Raw genomic sequence first — 8,287 nt, forward strand, 5'->3', positions numbered from 1 at the left:
TTTTTTTTTTTTTTTTTTGAGACAGAGTCTCACTCTGTCGCCCAGGCTAGAGTGCAGTGGTGCAATCTCTGCTCACTGCAACCTCTGCCTCCTGGGTTCAAGCAATACTCCTGCCTCAGCCTCCTGAGTAGCTGAGATTACAGGCACACACCATCAGGCCCAGCTATTTTTTTTTTTTTTTAGTAGAGACGGGGTTTCACCACGTTGACCAGGATGGTCTCGATCTCCTGACCTCGTGATTCGCTCACCTCAGCCTCCCAAAGTGCTGGGATTATGGTGAGAGCCACTGTGCCTGGTCTCTACCCTATTTTTCAACACATCATGATCCAGACAGAAACTCCCCCATCCAAAGATGAGGGGTAACCAGAAAGGGAGACACGTGGAGATGATTAGGAGAAAAGAAAATACATCACAAGAGAAATTCTTCCAGACAACAGAACAAGAGTTCAGATAAAGAATCCTGCTAAGTCCCAAGCCATAGACATTATGATTAACTTGGGGAAACATTTTAAAAGAGGAGTAAGAGATGAGAGAGGAGATGGTGAGACATCAAAAGGAGGCCAGGCTGAGTTGGATGAGCTCAGGAAGAAAAACAAAAGAGGAAAACCAAAATCATGACAAAGAACCCAGCACGGCATACATTGCAGAATTATTAAATCAAACTAATGAACATATCCATCACTTTACTCACTTATCATTTTTGTGTGGTGAGGACATTTAAAATAGACTAAGCAATTTTGAAATACACAAATCATTGTGATTAACTATAGTCACCGTGCTGTGCAATAGATGGCTAAAATCTATTTCTCGTTTCTAACTGAAACTTTGTGCCCCTTGGCCATCACCCTTTTCCCCTTCCCCCACCCTCAGCCCTGGTAACCACCATTTTATTCTCTATTTCTATGAGTTCAAGTTTTTTAGATTTTATATATAAGGGAGATCATGCAGTATTTATCTTTCTGTGCTTGGTTTATTTCACTTAACATCGTGTCCTCCAGGTTCATCCATGTTGTCACAAATGACAGGATTTTCTTCTCTTTTAAGGCTATATAATATTCCTTTGTGTATGTATACTGCATTTTCTTTCTTTTATCTATTGATAGATACTTGGATTGATTCCATATCTTGGCTATTATGAATAATGCCACAATGAACATGGGAGTACAGATGACTCTTTGAGATACTGATTTCTATGGCTTTTCTCAAGGACCTCAAAGGTTCTGTGAAAACCAATAGGCCTGGCACAGTGGCTCACGTTTGTACTCTTAGCACTTTGGGAGGCCAAGGCAGGGGGATTGCTTGATCCCAGGAGTTTGAGACCAGCCTGGGCAACATAGTGAGACCCTGTCCCTATTTAAAAAAAAAAAGACCAGCAGAACATACAGAGACACTGGCAACCTTAATTTTTATGGCAGGCTTGATCAGTGAAAAACTTACTGTGAAGGCCAGACAAATACAAAGTTCTCATAAAATGAGGATTTTTTTCTTATTTGAATTATATTCTGTGGAGCTCTTTTTCCTTCTCTACAGATTTTCTGTTTTGTATTTAATGATGGGAAACAATAAAATTTGCTTCTCTGAAAGAAAACACAGAGAGAAGGGAAGGAAGAAAGGAAGGAATAAAAGAAGAAAAAAAAAGCCCAGTTTAAAAAAAAGATGATAATCTGTCATTTCAAAAAATACAAGCTAAACAACAGTGAGATTTATGGACACAGAAATGTTATAATACTGGAAATGTACAAATGATGTGACTAACGTAAATCTAGAGACATTAGATTGCAAAGGAGGTTTTAGGAGACGAGAGAGCCTATTTCACGCCATTCCCCCATTTAAAGCCCTCCAATGGCTTCCCATTACTCTTGGGTTAAAATCTGAACTCCTTGTCAAGAGAATGAGTTACGCACTCACCTCTTCCTGCTCCTCTCACACACGGCCTTCCTGGTCTCTGAGCTCCCCCGCTGGCCAGCCCTCTAGTCCTGAGCCAGGCCTGCTCTGCTATCTCTTCCTTCTGCATGGACGGCTCTGTCCCCAGAGATCCACCTGACTGAATGCTTTGATCATTCAGGTCTCAAATCAAATATCACTTGCTCAGACAGGCCCTCTCTGACCTGTAACCTGAACTAGCCACCCAACCCTCCCTAGTCACATACTGTTTTATTTTCTTCATAAATATAATATGAAAAGATCTTATTCATTATGTATTTACTGGATTGTATGTGTTTGTGTGTTTATTGGTTTCTTCCTGCCCCTGTCACACACATACACCCCCTATGAGAGCAGGGATCTTGCCTGTTTTGTTATCTGGCACATACATCAGAGATTGATGTAAACTCTTCAATATATTTTTGTTTCATGAATGAATGAATGAATGAATGAACAAAAAATCTATTACAGCATGGATTGAATAGACACCATCTAAAGGTGAAATGTCTGCTTGAGAAAACATAAAAGCATGACACCCACCATCCTTTAATGATTTCTATGCTTTTTCTTTTTCTTTTTTTTTTTTTTTTGAGATAGAGTCTTGCTCTGTCACCCAGGCTGGAGTGCAGTGGCATGGTCTCGGCTCACTGCAACCTCCGCCTCCCAGATTCAAATGATTCTCCTGCCTCAGCCTCCCAAGTAGCTGGGATTATAGGCATGTACCACCATGCTCAGCTAATTTTTTGTATTTTTAGTAGAGGTGGGGTTTCACCATGATAGCCAAGCTGATTTTGAACTCCTGACCTCAAGTGATCTGCCTGCTTGGGCCTCCCGAAATGCTAGGATTACAGGTGTGAGCCACCATGCCCGGCCACCTTTTTTTCTTTAGAGTCATTAATTGGCAACTATTATTTCACCATGGGAAGACTTTTTTTTTTCTTTTTCTTGTTTTTGTAAATCTTTTTTAGAGATAGGGTCTTATTTTGTTGCCCAGTCTGGTCTCAAACTCTTGGCCTCAAGTAATCCTGCTACCTCAGCCTCCCAATGTCTTAGGGATTAAAGGTGTGAGCCACTGCACCTGGACCCAGTACGAAGACATTTTTCTAAAGATAAGCAACTCTTACAGCTTTGTTTCAACTTCTTTTTAAATATTCAATATAATATTTATTTTTAAAGGCATACACACTATGATCTCATTTTTGTAAAAAGTATTTCTCTATCCTTCTATCTGCAAATTTATTTATTTATTTATTTATTTTTGAGACGGAGTCTTGCTCTGTCACCCAGGCTGGAGTGCAGTGGCTCGATCTTGGCTCACTCCTAGCTCTATCTCCCAGGTTCATGCCATTCTCTTGCCTCAGCCTCCCAAGTAGCTGGGACTACAGGCACCCACCACCACGCCCGGCTAAGTTTTTGTATTTTTAGTACAGATGAGGTTTCACCATAGGCAGGATGGTCTCAATCTCCTGACCTCGTGATCCGCCTGCCTCAGCCTCCCAAAGTGCTGGGATTACAGGCATGAGCCACCACGCCCGGCCTCTGCAAATTTATTTATTCAGCAGATGTTTATTGAGCATCTACTATGGGCCAGGCATTGTTCTAACCATTGGAGCAGAGCAGTGGGAAAAACAGACAGTAGTCCTTGCCTTCTTGCAACTTACATTTTAGTGGGGGATACAGACACAATATTAAAAAGAAATGAGTAATTACAGAGAATGCTTTCAGGTAACGGTAAATATTATGAAGAAGAATTGAGTCAAGGGGTAGAGAATGATAAGGGGTAGCAGCTGGGACCGAGTTTAGGTGGAGGGGTCAGAGCCAGCCACTGCAAGGTGTATTTGAGCGTGGACTTAAAGGGTGGGAAGAGGAAAGCCGTGAAAAAATTTAGAAGAGCACTCCTGGCAGGGAAAGGAGAAAATGTAAAAGCCTTGGGCAGAAATAAGCTTGATGTGTTCAAGGAGTAGAAAGAAGGACATTGTGATTGTTGTTTACTGGGCCTTTATGTCACTGTAAGAATTTTTTATTCTATTTTATTTTTTGAGACAGGGTCTCATTTTATCACCCATGCTGGAATACAGTGGCATGGTGCTAAGACCAGAAGTATGAGATAGATGGGAAAGAGAATTGGAAAGGGCTTGGTCTGTCTTGAGGACTGACTTTCCTGGCCCTCCAGACTTGACCGGGTTCCTTTTGCTCTACCCCCTCTCATAACAGTTAAAATCCAAATATCTCTCAAAGAGTGACTGGTGATTTGAACTAAGCTGAACTTCCACCATGCCCAGCTAGTTTTTGTATTTTTAGTAGAGACAGGGTCTCACCATATTGGTCAGGCTGGTCTTGAACTCATGACCTCAGATGATCTGCCTGTCTTGACCTCCCGAAGTGCTGGGATTACAGGTGTAAGGCACTGCGCCCAGCCTGAACTCTTGATTCATTTATAGGTGCAGTCAACTAACATTTATTGAGCAGGGTTAAATTATATCAAGACTTCTCTGCAGAGTTACTGCTGGGGATATAAAGAAAGAAACCTTAAAACTACAATAACTAGAGGTCTGGGTTGGGAAGGTTGGTTCACAGGGCTGGCATTCTCTCTCTCTCTCTCTCGCTCTTTTGCTCTTGCTCTCACCCTCTCCTTTCCCCTTTCTCCTCTCTCCTTTGTCTAGGGTCTAGGGAAGGATGACAAATGAAAGAGGACAATTGCCCCCATGTCCCTACTTGAGGGTAAGTATCCTTCTGCCTCCTTCCAACCCTTTCTAGATTTGAACGTACTCTCTTTGCTCACATGTCTCTGGTGGCTTCCTACCCTTGTTCCATATCTGAATTCACTGAAATGCATTGAGCGGGACATTAGGCTAACTGTGCCAGAGTCCAGGCCCTCCTCCACCGCTTACTAGTTTTGTGACTCTGGGAAAATTTCTCCTCTAAAATGGAATTACATTACCCTCTTCCTTGGGAGGAATAAATAAAGAAGTAGTTGGTACTCTGTAAGGCAATGTAGAATTGTAAAGTGTTATTAATATTTGCCTAAGGCAGAATGGAGATGCATCTGTCCATGCGGGGATGGCATTGAGAACACTGAGAACCCAGAAAAAAGGAAATGCCTAAAATTAGGGTGAGGAGGAGAAGAAACAGAAAGAACTCTGAAGATACCATTTGGTCCGGACCTATACAGCCATTTGCAGGGCTAGCTGCCCAAGATTTGAATCAAGACCCTGGGAGGATGTCAGACAATGAAGCTTTCTGCTCCAGCCTCTCCCCAAGAGCCCCAGTTGTGTGGGTATTTGGGGGTGTGTTTGTTTCCTGTTGCTATGGTTAAAAAAATGAGCACAAATTTTAAAACAACACAAATGTATTATCTTACAGGTCTAGAGATCAGAAGTCTGCAATGGGTCTCATTGTACTAATATCAGGGTGCTGGCAGAGCTGTGTTCCTTTCGGGAGGTTCCAGGGAGCATATGTTTCCTTGCCTTTTGCAATTTTTAGAGGGTGTTGACGTTCTGTAGCTCATGGCACTCTTCCACCATCTTTGGGCCAGTGATGGCTGCTCAAGTCTCTCTCACATCTCATCCGTCTCACTCTGACCCTCCTGCCCCCTCCTTCCACTTAGAAGCACAATTGTGATTGCATGGGCACACCTGGATAATCCAGATAATAGCTTCCTGCCAAGATCAGCTGATTAGCAACCTTAATTTTTTTTTGAGACAGGTCTCACTCTGTCACCTAGGCTGGAACGCAGTGGCATGACCGTGGCTCACTGCAGCCTTGACCTCCTGGGCTCAAGCAGTCCTCCCACCTCAGCCTCCTGAGTAGCTGAGACCACAGGCATGCACCACCATGCCTGGCTAACTTTTGATTTTTTGTAGAGATGGGGTCTTGCCATGTTGCCCACGCTGGTCTCAAACTCCTGGGCTCAAACAATCCTCATGCCTTGGCCTCCCAAAGTGCTTGGATTACAGGTGCGAGCCACCATGTTGGGCTGCAACCTTCATTTTTTCTGCAAACTTCATTCCCCTTTGCCATGTAGCATAACATTTCACAGTTTCCAAGTGGGAGACAGGACTCTAAAAATAATCTAGTTAGTTCCACTCCCACAGATCCTCCAGCCAGCCCTCCCTGACCTCCCAAAACTAGGTGAGGTGAACCTGCTTGGTGCTCCTAAGTGATAAGAATTGGAGATACAAAGACTGATTGTAGTAGCAACTACAAGGGGAGGCATGGAAGACCCAGAATTTGAGCTGGATTGAGCTACCTGGGGAAATAGCATGAGTGAAAGCAGGAAGGCAGAGGCATGCTCCAAAGATAGAAGGTGGAGCAACAGTGCTGCACTAGAGTGAGGGACAGGATGACAAGTTACAACTGAACTTGGTAGCAAGGACAAAAAGGCTATCTGAGGCATTTGAATTTTACATGACAGTGCATGATGGTTCATTGAAACTTTGCTTTTTAAAAACAACAATTTTAGGCCGGGCGCGGTGTTTCATGCCTCTAATCCCAGCACTTTGAGAGACTGAGGTGGGCGGATGATCTGAGGTCAGGAGTTCAAGACCAGCCTGGCCAACATGGTGAAACCCCGTCTCTACTAAAAATACAAAAATTAGCCAGGCATGGTGGCGGGTGCCTGTAATCCCAGCTACTCTGGAGGCTAAGGCAGGAGAATCCTTTGAATCCAGAAGGTGGAGGTTGTAGTGGGTGGAAATTGTGCCATTGTACTCCAGCCTAGGTGAAAAGAGTGAGACTGTCTCAAAAAATAAATAAATAATAAAAAACAACAATTTTTTAAAGGTCTAATTTACATACCACAACACTCACCCTTTTTAAGTTTACAATTAAATGTTTTTTTTTTTTTTTCCTGAGACGAAGTCTCTGTTACCCAGGCTGGAGTGCAATGGCATGATCTCAGCTCACTGCAATCTCTGCCTCCCGGGTTCAAACAATTCTTCTGCCTCAGCCTCCTGAGGACCTGGGATTATAGGCATGTGCCACCACGCCTGGCTAACTTTTATATTTTTAGTAGAGATGGAGTTTCACCATGTTGGCTAGGCTGGTCTCGAACTCCTGACCTCAAGTGAGTCACCTGCCTCAGCCTCCCAAAGTGCTGGGATCACAGGTGTGAGCAACTGCGCCTGGTAAGTTTATAATTAAGTGATGATTAGTAAAGTTATCAAGCTGACCAACTATTACCATCCCCAGTTTTAGAACATCTCCATCACTCCAATAAGCTCTTCCTTGGATCCAGTTTGAGGGCTGATTCATCCGTTAGAAAATAAATCCCTCATACCCATTTACACTTAATTTCCAGTCCCATCCCCAACATCAGGCAAACATTATTTTACTTTCTGTCTGTATAGGTTTACCCTTGCAGGACATTTCATATAAATGGAATTGTACAATATGTGTTTTTTTATGTCTGGCTTCTTTCACTTAGCATAGTGTTTTTGAAGTTCATCCACATTGTGGCATGTAGTCATATTTTATTCTTTTTATTGCTGCATAGTGTTCCATTGTATGGTTATATCACATTTTATTTATCTGTTCACCAATTGATAGACATTTAGGTGGTTTCTACTTTTTGCCTATTATGAATAATGCTGCTATGAACATTCTGTGGGCAAGTTTATTCTATTGGGTGGGTACCCAGGAATGGAATTGTTGAGTTGTATGGTAAATTTATATTTAATTCTTTCGGAGGGCTGTACTTATTTTTTATTCCCTTTTTAAAAACAGCTTTATTGAGATACAATTTGCATACCCTAGAATTAATCTGTTTTAAGTATGCAACTCAATTAATTTTAGTAAATTTATAGAGTTGTATAGCCATCACCATCACCACAATCGAATTTTAGAACATTTCTATCACTCTAAAAAGAAATTTTGTGTCCAACCTCTAATCTTCTTTCTGTCTTTATATATTTGCCTTTTCCAAACATTCATAAGAACTTAATCATACAATATGTGGTGTTTGGGGTTTGGCTTCTTTCACTGGGCATGTGTAAGATTCATTCACGTCGCACGATGTATTAGCACTCCATTCTTTTTTATTGTCAAATACTATTTCATTGTATGGATATGCCATATTTTGTTTATCTGCTCAGTGTTTAATGGACATTTGGGTTGTTTCCACTTTTTGTCTCTTATGAACAATACTGTTATGGACATTTACGTAAAAGTTTTTGTGTGGATGCGTGTTTTCATTTCTCTTGCATAGATACCTAGGAGTGAAACTGCTGTATTATATAATAAGTATGTATTTAACCTTGTAAGAAATTACTAAAGTGTTTTCCAAACTGGCTGCACTATTTACTTATTTATTTATCTTTATTTTTTATTTTTTTTGAGATGGAGTCTCACTCTATCACCAGACTGG

Source organism: Piliocolobus tephrosceles, chromosome 9 (genome assembly GCF_002776525.5).
Source record: "Piliocolobus tephrosceles isolate RC106 chromosome 9, ASM277652v3, whole genome shotgun sequence".
NCBI lineage: Eukaryota > Metazoa > Chordata > Mammalia > Primates > Cercopithecidae > Piliocolobus > Piliocolobus tephrosceles.